Raw genomic sequence first — 11936 nt, 5'->3', positions numbered from 1 at the left:
CAGGAGATCTTCCCGACCCAGGAATTGAACCAGCATCTCCTGTATTGCAGGCGGATTCTTTACCAGCTGAGCTACCAGGTAACCCCCTTTGAAAGCTCTAATCTCCCCAAAAAATGATTTCAGTGGTACCAGCATTTCAGATGGTCTCTAGTGATGCTACCTGCTGGTATAATTCCCTTCCACGTTGTTTCAAGGATGGTCTGCATTACCAGTAAAAAAATGCAGAGGTGATGCTTTCAGAAACTCAGTCATAAAAAGCACCAAGCTTTCTATTCATGCCTTCTTTCTTCCATCACTTATTCCAAGGAAAATCAGCTGCCTTGTTGTGAGAACATGTGGAGAGATCCTCAAAGCAGGCCTCTTGCCCACAGCCATGTGAGTGAGCTTAGAGTCATACCCTTCAGCCCCAGTCAAGGCTTCAGATGATAGTACCTGGCAAATATCTTGATTACAAACTCACCCCATCAGTTCACACCAAATAGATGGGGAAACAACGGAAACAGTGACAGATTTTACTTTCTTGGGCTCCAAAATCACTACAGATGGTGACTGCATCCATGAAATTAGAAGACACTTTCTCCTTCAAAGAAAAGCTATGACCAACCTAGAAAGCATATTATAAAGCAGAGACATCACTTTGCCAACAAAGGTCTGTCTAGTCAAAGGTATGGTTTTTTCCAGTAATCATGTATGGATGTGACAGTTGGACTATAAAGAAAGCTGAGCGCCAAAGAATTAATACTTTCGAACTGTCATGCTAGAGAAGACTTTTCAGAGTCCCTTGGACTGTAAGGAAATCAAACGAGTCCATCCTAAAGGAAATCAGTCCTGAATATTCATTGGAAGGACTGATGCTGAAATGGAAGCTCTAATACTTCGGCCACCTGATGTGAAGAGCCAACTCATTGGAAAAGACCATGATGCTTGGAAAGGCTGAAGTCAAAAGGAGAAGACAGTGGCAGAGGATGAGATGGTTAGATGGCATCACTGACTCAGTGGACATGAATTTGACCAAACTCAGGGAGATAGTAAAGGACAGGAAGCCTGGCGTGCTGTAGTCCTTGGGGTTGCAAAAAGTTGGACACAACTTAGAGACTGAAAAACAACAACAACAAAAAGCTTCCAGCCAAACCTACCCAGCAAAAGCAGTGCCTGAATTCCTGACCCCGAGGAGCTCTGTGAGATACAAGTTCATTGCTTAAAGCTGCAAAGTTTTAGGAGAATTTACTGCATAGTAACAGATACCATGAGTTCCATCCTGCCTGTAATTCCAAATGTTTAGAAATAGATTATAGCAATATGTCCAGAAATTCTTCATTTCAATGTACCTCAGTTATGTGGGTGGGTTCATATAGTAATGGGCTTTCCTTGTGCCTCAGCTGTTAAAGAATCCATCTGCAATGTGGGAGACCTGGGTTCGATCTCTGGGTTGGGAAGATCCCCTGGAGAAGGGAAAGGCTACCCACTCCAATATTCTGGCCTGGAGAATTCCATGGACTGTATAGTTCATGGGGTCACAAATTCAGACACGACTGAGCGACTTGCACTTTCACTTTCACTGCATTTTCATACGGCCTGGAGAATTCCATGGACTGTATAGTCCATGGGGTCGCAAAGTCGGACATGACTGAGAGACTTTCACTTTCACTGCATTTTCATATAGTAATACCTAACCCCAGATTCTCTTATGTAGCTAACTAGTGCCCACTGGATGTTACATGCATGAGACGTAGGATGGGGAAGTTCTGCGGAAAAGAGCCTTGTGCTCTGGAGTGAAGACTATGCTTCAGAAAGGTTCGTTGTGTTTGGGGAACTAGCATGGGTGATGCTATCGAGTTACTGAGGTTGCTGAGCTACAGCCTCTCCACACACCATCGATCACACTATGTTCTCTGCTTGCAGTCCTGCTTGGTCTTCTCTGGTTTCCCCAGCCCTACCCAATCTTCACTCATCTCAAGTCTTATATTGTATAATCTTCTGTAGCTGTACTAGAAAAGGGTGATTGTCCACTCTCTTGGGAGCTCCTGCTGCTCTCACAGTCCACAGCACTCAGGCAGAACGGAGCTTGCACTGCCTACCTTCAAAGCTACATTTGAAATGTGCAACCGTTTACGTAGCCTGTACCCTAGAACCTGGCAGAGTAATCTGCACATTGTAGGTGCTCTATACAATGAGGCTGATGGAGGCCCACTTTGGGAATGGTGTACCTCCCAAGAAAAGTCTATGACTATTGAGCAGGTCAATGCATGTTTTATTCTCAGATTTCCTTTGTGGCCCAGTAGTTAGAATCTGCCTGCCAGTGCAGGGGACCCAGGTTTGATCCCTGGTCCAGGAAGATTCCACATGCCGCAGGGCAACAGAATCCATGAAGCTCAATTTTTGAGCCTGTACTCTAGGGCCCATGCTCCAAAACAAGAGAAACCACTGCAGTGAGAAGCCAAGCACTGCAACTAAAGAGTAGCCCCCAGTCACCGCAACTGGAGAAAGCTTGCAGGCAGCAGTGAAGACCGAGCGTAACCAAAAACAAATAAATAAAAAGAGATTTTATTCTGCTAGCTTTCTCACTGGTGAAAGTGGGACACACTTACAGAAAAGCAAAGAACTTTTCAAAGCCACAATGAGCAGTTGGAGTGTGCCATGCCCAGTGGCTCAGTCGTGTCTGACTCTTTGCAACCCCATGGACTGTAGCCCACCAGGCTCCTCCGTCCATGGATTTTTCTGGCCAAGAATACTGGAGTGGGTTGTCATTTCCTACTCCAGGAGATCTTCCCAGTCCAGGAATGGAACCCTCATCTCCTGCATCTCCAGCAGGCAGATTCTTTACCACTGAGTGTGGTAAAGAATGTGGTAATGTAAGCCCATTACAGGATGTAGGGTCCCTCTACTAAGGGACCCAGCTGAGGGGGCCTGGGGGCTTAAATCCAGCATCCAGTCCCCTCCCCAAACCTTGTGCCAGCCCCGAGGAAGAGGCACATTTTTGTAATTCATCCACCTACAAGTTTCCTTTTGTCACGTACACAGGGTGTTCACTGGTTAGCAGGTACAGAGTGGCATGGTCTTGCCAACCGTATCCTGCCCTTAAGCATAAGCCCAAGGGCTCTACCTTTAGAAATCCCAGGATCGGCAAGGAGGCATCCAAGAACCAATCGAGGCAGGAAGCTGGCTCTGTTCCTTGCACAAATGGTAAAGAGGTGAGTGTTATTTGCTCTCTTCCCACTGTGAGTAGCAACTAACATTTGGCTCAGATGGTAAAGAATCCGCCTGCAATGCCAGAGACCTGGGTTTGATCCCGGGGTCAGGAAGATTCCCTGGAGAAGGAAATGGCAACCTACTCCAGTATTCTTGCCTGGGAAATCCCATAAACAGAGGACCCTGGCAGGCAACAAGTCCATAGGGTGGAAAAGCGTCGACATAACTTAGCGAGTAACACTGTGACTGACCATACCTGACTATGACCTTGATTTGGGTACTTTTTCCTTGGCTAGCATTCTTTTAAGTTGTCACATTACTCTCTCATGACTCCTGTTTATTCTCTCTTTTTGTTTGTTTTTACTGCTCATTTGTTTCCCAGTTAAACCAGTTTTGAGTGTTGATATTTAATACATCTGCTCTTAATAAACCCTACGAGGTGTTTCTATTTGTGCCAAGAGAAGAAAGTCAAATAAATGGACCTTACACCTGCCACTTGAATGAGCTGCTGATGATCCCAGGGGCCTCTGGTTCCACAGCATGGGTGCTCCTTTCCACCTTCTTTTTAAAATCTTCCTGAATCCTGGTACTTCCCTAATGGTCCGATGGCTAAGACTCCCACTCCCAGTGCAGGGGGCTGGGGTTCAATCCTTGGTCAGAGAATTAGATTTCACATGCTGCAATGAAGACCCAGCAAAGCCAAATAAATAATTAAATATTTTTGAAAGTCTTCCTGCATCCCATCAGCAGCGTCCTATGGTCGAGAGAAGATACTTGTTGGTGTTTAGTCATTGTTGCACCCAACTGTTTTGTGACTCTGTGGACAGTATCCCACCAGGCTCTTCTGTCCATGGGATTCTTCTGGCAAGAATACTGGAATGAATTGCCATTTCCTTCTCCAGGGGATCTTCCCAACCAGGAATCAAACCTACATCTCCTGCATTAGCAGGTGGATCCTTTACCACTGAGCCACCTGGGAAGCCCTGAGAAGATACTTATACTCCCTTAAATTACCAGAGTATGTTCTGGGTTATTTATACATAAATGAACTGACTCAACTTGTTCATTTTCTTCTTGAGTAAAAACTCATTTCAGGATGAAAATATTATATATATGAAAAGGCAAGTGGACAAACTTCTGTTTCATTTATCTCATTGGAGCTAAATAGCTATTCTTTTTTGAAGTAAGTAGCTCTTAAATTTTGGAATATATTTCTGCTGCCCAACAATATCATTGCGAAAGTCAATATTTCTCAACAACACCATCATCCTCATTAGCACATACAAGGAAATTCTATGTACCAGGCACTGAAATGATTTCTCTATATGCATATATCTTTCAGTCTTTGCAACCACCATACGAAGTTTATTGCTATTATTACAATTACTACTAGTACTGTTCTGTGCTTAGTCCTTCAGTTGTGTCTGACTCTCTGTGACCTCTTGGACTATAGCCTGACAGGCTCCTTTGTCCATGGGAATTCTCCAGGCAAGAATATTATTATTTTACAAATGTAGAAATGAAGGTTCAGAGAAGTTAACTTGCTCAAGGTCACAAACACACAGCTTGTAAGTGGTACAGCAGGCACTCAGAACCCAGCAAGCCCACTCAATAGTCAACATTCCAGCAACATTTACCGAACACCTGCTAAACCCACCACGATTCTAGGCACCAGGTACCCAGCGGTGATCAAAACAGGCGTGGTGCCTAGAAGAACTTACAGTTGAGTGGAGGAGACATATTAAACAAATAGACATGCCAATTTTGCTTACAGAATGAATCTTCATGGAAATCATGAGTGGGAGATTGTGTCACGCCTCATTTAGCAATCTAAATAGCCCTGAAATTCTCCAGAATGAAACTGGCCAAAGATGACAGTCCAAATAAGTAGGCCAATGGTACTGAAAGAAAGATCAACTTCAAATTGTAGATCATTAATGGCACATGATAATTTTCTTGGCAGGGAAGCCTTCCTAAGGTGCCCTGAAGTCACGAGAAAAGGGAGAAGTAAATATAATCAGGGAAGTCTTTAGACTAAAATGGAAAGAAAAAGAAGACAAATTCAATGGAGCACAAAAAATGAATTGTATAGCCTCAGCCAGCTCCCATTCTGGCCTGGAAAAAGATGGAGTGAAAGAGTGAAGATCAACAGAGAAGAAACAAGTCTCTGAAAAATGGGGTAACTTGCTGTGGAAGATTCAAAAAGAAAGCAGCGTAAAGTGAACTTAAGAAGTGGGGGAGGAATCATCAAAATACCTTTTTAAGGACTCTTTTCACACAGCAGGAGAGCAGGATATGTTACTGCTTCCGCCTCGGCACTTCTGACAATGCTTCCGCCTCGGCACTTCTGACAACGGGAGGGGGAGGTCAAGTTAGACTATGTTTGATCCTTTTGTCTTATGACCTAATAAACAGGCCGAGAGGACAGCAGTGCAATTGCAATGGCTGTCAAAAGCAATTAAATTAGAATCTCTGGGAATGGGGTCCAGCCATCAGTCCATTGGACATATGGGTTGATTTAAAACGTGCAGCCAGGGTGAAGAACCACTGGCTTTGGAGAAAGAGCCTGAGGCTTAGAGTCAGGAAAATGGGTTTGAATTGCAGCTAATAGTTACCAGCCTTGAGGCCTTAGAGTGAGTTACTAACCTCTTTCATTCTGTTTCCTCATCCACAAATTTGAGATAAGCACAGAAATCTATGAGCGCTTGTGAATATTCAATGGGACACTCTAAGTCAAGCATCTCAGGGTGCCTGGTAGAGAGGCCAGTAAAGTCAGGGAGAGTGGGTTTTGCATTTAGCCTGGTAGTGTTAAATACCTGTCAGACTTGAGTGATTTTACTTTTGGCCACTCATCCAACTGTGCCTGGGTAATTAGGAGAAACCAGAACAACTTATTTCTTCTCCCATCACACACACACACACACACACACACCCCCCACATTACACACAGTTAACACTTTACACACACACAAAAGGCAATAGTATCTAAAGAAAGCTGCAAATAATTTCTAGCTAGGGAACAAAGCACCCAGGATCTGGGGAAAGTGAGAAGGAAGTAAAATATGGTCATAACGGGCTGGATAAGAGCCTATAGCATCTTGGGGAGCTATAGAGGAGTCTTAGAATAAGAGACAAAGAACTGACATCTTAAAAAGCCAGACGAGTACATTAGCCTGAGAGACAGACATACCTTTGACTTGAGATACTGGAAAGAAAAGCCAAATAAGTTAAGATGTCTCTTTAAAGGAAGACTGGGATCCTTTCTGCATTTTTCTGTTTGCAACCAATATATGTGTGCTAAGTCGTTTCAGTCGTGTCCAACTCTTGGTGACCCCAAAGACTATAGCCCGCCAGACTCCTTCATCCATGGGATTTTCCAGGCAAAAATATTGGAGTGGGTTGCCACTTCCTCCTCCAGGCGATCTTCCTGACCCAGGGATCAAATCCATGTCTCCTCCTGTATTGGCAGGCAGGTTCTTTACCACTAGCGCCACCTGTGCAGCCCCTAAACGAAATATAATTGTTTCCTTTATATAGTCCTTAACATCTATGATAAAGCAGTAAAATGGTTGCTGCTAAATTCAAGCTATCAGCTCTGAATATGTTTCAACATTAACAGTAATAGCAACTAACAATTACTGAACATTTCCTATGGGCTGAATACCTGCTAGGCCCTTTACATACATTCAGAGCACAAAAGGTAGGTAGGAGCTAAATAAAAGGTATCCTGTCTTCTTCCCATTTTATAGACATGAGTGGGTAGCTTGCTAAGGCACACATAGTTAGTCTAGTGATAGGAACACAACACATTCTGGGCCTCTGATTCCAAAGCTAAGGCTCTTAGGAACTGTGCTCATAACTGCTGGTGGGACAGTCCCTTTACTTACCAACAAGAGTTTACCAAGCAACTCCTTGGAGGAAGAAATGGGAGGATGCCAAGATGAATGAGACAAGCTTGCTACTGTCACATCTTGTGACATTCAGTGAAGGATCCAGAAAAGTTTACACCTATCTGTTAAAAAGAGTCAGGGGTGAGGGGCTTCCAGATACACACACACAATACAGAGTTCCCAGTTAAATTTTAATTTCAGATAAATGACAGAAAAATTTTAATGTAAGTTTTCCCCTTTATAATATTTGGGCCATATTTATACTGAACAAATGGACTCTTTGTTTATCTGAAATTCAATCTTCACTGAGCATCCTGTATTTTACCTGGCAACCCTGCTGTATAATAAGTTTAATGGCAGAGATTCAAAGCAGAAATGCAGGAGAGAAAGAGCTCTGGGAACAAGTAAACCCAAGATATGAAAATTGACAAAGAGATGGGACACTGAGATAACCCCGAAGATCACACCTCTTTGTGTGGTTAAGAAGGGCTCACAGTGGTATTTGCACTTGACCTTAGAGGTGACCTTAGAGGTGATCTTAGAGTCTGTCTTCCCTGATGGTTCAGTCCATAAAGAGTATGCCTGCAATACGGGAGACCTGAGTTCAATCCCTGGGTCGGAAAGATCCCCTGGAGAAGGAAATGGCAACCCACTGCAGTATTCTTGCCTGGAGAATCCCATGGACAGAGGAGCCTGGAGGGCTCCAGTCCATGGGGTCACAAGAAGTCAGGCATTACTGAATGACTAATACTTGCACTTTCACTTAGATGTGAATATTATTTGCCTTGTGTGAAGGAGCAGAGATACCATTTCAGGCCAAGATAATGGTATGAGCAAGGGTGGGGAGGGGGTGGGAAAGGTCAAGTTATAGACCCATCTAGTTCAGAAAAATGGATTGAGCTGGATCAGAAGCCGGGTTTTTCTGTTTCCAGAGCCCATGCCTAGGACATTCTATCAAGTGAGAAAAGACACAGGTCTCATGGGGCAGAAGCCAGTGACAACAGTTGGCAGGGAACAGACTGTCCAGGGACTAGACTGCCAAGCTGAGTCCTATAGGCTTAATTAAGAATAACTCAGTGTGAGGAAAGATGCAACCATCCAAGGACACTCTGTGCCCAAGCTCTAGCAAACAGACGGATGCCAGAACCTTTGGGACTGGGGGCCAGGTGAGAGGCAGGGCCACAAAGCTGGTAGCTGGCCAGAAGCTGTCTGTCCCCACCACTCCAAACTCATACGCTGTGTGGACATCCTCAGGACCTGTAACATAGTGTGACTGGAGACCTCAAGCAGGCCCATGCCATTTTATTGGCCAAAAATACTTTTGGCTCCAGCTAAATATCAGTATTCCAGGTACCTCATTCATTTAGCACTTATTTTCCAAAAAAAAAAAAAAAAAAACTACCACAGTGGCCTTTCTGTTGTAAATCAAACAAAAAGACAAAAGCGGTTTAACAAGCTCATCCATGATTGTGCAGTCTTTGCAAATGCTTTTCTGATGAGTAGCAGGTCAAGAAGCAACAGTTAGAACTGGACACGGTTCCAAATAGGGAAAGGAGTACATCAAGGCTATATTTTGTCATTCTGCTTATTTAACTTATATGCAGAGTACATCATGAGAAATGCTGGACTGGCTGAAGCACAAGCTGGAATCAAGATTGCCAGGAGAAATATCAATAACTTCAGATATGCAGATGACACCACCCTTATGGCAGAAAGCAAAGAAGATCTAAAGAGTGTTTTGATGAAAGTAAAAGAGGAGAGTGGAAAAGCTGGTTAAAATTCAGAAAACTAAGATCATGGCATCCAGTCTCATCACTTCATGGCAAATAGACAGGAAAACATGGAAACAGTGAGAGACTATTTTCTTGGACTCTAAATGCAGATGGTGACTACAGCCATGAAATTAAAAGACTCTTGCTCCTTGTAAGAAAAGTTATGACCAACCTAGATAGCATATTAAAAAGCAGAGACATTACTTTGCCAACAAATGTCCATCTAGTCAAAGCTGTGGTTTTTCCAGTAGTCATGTATGGATGTGAGAGCTGGACTATAAAGAAAGCTGAGGGCCAAAGAATTGATGCTTTTGAACTGTGGTATTTGAGAAGACCCTTGAGAATCCCTTGGACTGCAAGGAGATCCAACCCGTCCATCCTAAAGGAAATCAGTCCTGAATATTCACTGGAAGGACTGATGTTGAAGCTGAAGCTCCAATACTTTGGCCACCTGATTCGAAGAACTGACTCACTAGAAAAGACCCTGATGCTGGGAAAGATTGAAGGTGGGAGGAGAAGGGGAAGACAGAGGATGAGATCATTGGATGGCATCACCAACTCAATGGACATGAGTTTGAATAAGCTCCGGGAGTTGGTGATAGGGAAGGCTGGCATGCTGCAGTCCATGGGGTTACAAAGAGTTGGACTCAACTGAGTGACTGAACTGAGCTGAACTGAACTGAACTGAACTGAACTGAAGCTGGGTCATGCTAACAGTCATTCTAACCTTATCTTGGCCACAAAAAAAAAATGCATCTTTTCACCCAATTTTTATATCTGTGGGGGTGAGGGAGGCCAGGAAGGGCAGGGGAGATTTTGGAGAGGGGGTGAAAGGGACCCGGAGCAGGAAACGTGGACAATTGTGCCTTGTGTTTTGTCTACTCATTACCAATGACTCATCTGAGAGCACCTGATCGTTGGGGCCTGCATGCTGACCAGGTTTCTCATCCTAAAGAACGAACTCACTGACCACACAGACATTCACAGGATACTTATGCCTCTGAAGCTCTGGAAAGTTAGAGAATTCACCCATGATAATCATACCCATGATTTCAATGCTGAGGAGCTTTGTGCATCAAGTGCCTGGGGATGGGGAGGTGGGGGGAAGGTGGTGGAAGAAAAAGGATGGGAGGGATGAGGGACGGAGGGTCCTTAAAGAAATCAGATTTTGTAGGCAAGGATGTTAAACCTTTCCTGGCCAGAGAAAGGACAGTTTTGACCACCAGCACAACTGAGCCATAGGTGTTTGACAGTATTTGTTTGGTGTCAGGTACAGCATAATCTCTGAATAATGGGCAAATTTCTTCTTTAATTTTGATATCAAGCTCACTTTAAATGTTTTTACCCTGACCACTGTGCAACTCAAAGACACCTGTTTAGCAAAACTTACAGGTACAGCCTTGAAGACGGCGCCACCCCGGAGCCTCCCACACTGTTCAGCCATGGTCAACCCCACCCTGTTTTTTGACATCACCAACAATGGCAAGACCCTGGGCCCCATCTCGTTTGAGCTTTTGCAGACAAATTTCCAAAGACAGCAGAATATTGTCATGCTCCGAGCACTGGGAAGGAAAGATTTGGTATAAAGGTTCCTGCATTCGTAGAATAATTCCAGGATTTATGTGCTAGGGTAGTGATTTTGCACATCGTAATGGTGCCAGTGGCAAGTCCATCTACAGTGAGAAATTTGATGAGCATTTCACTCTGAAGCATGCAGGTTCTGGCATCTTGTCCATGGCAAAGGCTGGCCCCAACACAAATGGTTCCCAGTTTTTCATCTGCACTGCCAAGACTGAATGGTTGGATGGCAAGCACGGGGTCTTTGACAGGGTGAACAGGGGCATGAATATTGTAGAAGCCATGGATCGCTTTGGGCTCAGGAATGGCAAGACCAGCAAGAAGATCACCACTGGTGACTGTGGACAAATCTAATGAATTTGACTTACATTTTACTTTAAAACAAACAAACAAACTTATGGGCACAGAAGCCAGAGAGTACAACATATCTAAGGACAGAGCCTCTGGGGACTGAATTTAGAATTTTAAGAGCCCTCCTAGGCCCAGTCTTCCCCAAACCAAACATTCTTAATTTTCCTTTCCAGCATCCCTGGGAGACTTGGGTGGTTGAGGCACAGTGACCTAAAGTCCCTAAGAGCTGGGTTTTCTAAGTGTGGGAAGAGATATTACAGAGGACTTGCCAAGACACATGGAGACATTTCTTCCACCCACTCTTGAGCCATTCATCAGTCTGATTAACCCCTTTGCTTTCTGGGTCTTTAGCCTCCAGCCTCATGACTAATCCATCAATCCCTACTCTCTCCTCTATAGACACCACCACCTCCTTAAGTTATGAAATAGTGGGTAAGAGAAGGCAGATGCTGAATTAGGAAGACGGTGTCCTCATTCACACTCCTCTTCCAATTCATCATGTGACCTTGGGCGAGTCACTTCTGATGGGCCTCCATTTCTTCATCTAGACTGATGTACAAGGCACTTCACTCTGTGAAGTTCTAATATTACCCAAGAGAGCCAGATATAGCATCACACAGCCTGAATGCATCACCCTGGTTCCACCACTTATTAGGGAGATTAGTCTGGGTAAATGAATTAGCTTCTCTGGGTCTCATTGTTTTTATAACTAAAATAAGGACGCTAATTATGTCTCCATCCATAGACTTATTGTAATGATTAAATGACCTAATATGAATTATACCCTTAGCACAGTGCCTGTCACATAATTAGCACTTAATAAATATTAGTTATTGTTGTGGCAGGTTAGTGATTCTCAAACTGTGGTCCCTGGACCAGCAACATCAGCTTCACCTGGGAACTTGTTAGAATGCTCAAGACAATACTCAAGGCTTCCTTGGTGGTCTTCTGGCTCAGAAACCTGCTTGCCAGTGCAGGGCACATGGATGGATCCCTCGCGCAGGGAGATCCCACATACCAAGGAGCAGCTAAGCCCATGTGCCACAACGCCTGAAGCCCACGTGCCCAGAGCTCATGCTCCACAAGAGAAGCCACCACAAGGAGAAGCCTTCACACCCCAACTGGAGAGTAGCCCCACTCACCACAACCAGAGAAA

At 44.2% G+C, this 11936-nt stretch overlaps 1 pseudogene; it reads left to right on the top strand.

The window, feature by feature from the left end:
* The first annotated feature begins 10293 nt into the window (after positions 1-10293).
* Positions 10294-10783, top strand: LOC110149721 (peptidyl-prolyl cis-trans isomerase A pseudogene; annotated as a pseudogene).
* Positions 10784-11936: the final 1153 nt, after the last annotated feature.

The sequence above is a fragment of the Odocoileus virginianus genome, chromosome 27 (genome assembly GCF_023699985.2).
Source record: "Odocoileus virginianus isolate 20LAN1187 ecotype Illinois chromosome 27, Ovbor_1.2, whole genome shotgun sequence".
Lineage (NCBI taxonomy): Eukaryota > Metazoa > Chordata > Mammalia > Artiodactyla > Cervidae > Odocoileus > Odocoileus virginianus.
Note: the sequence above shows the minus strand (reverse complement) of the source record. Positions and strands in the feature narration are given on the sequence as shown.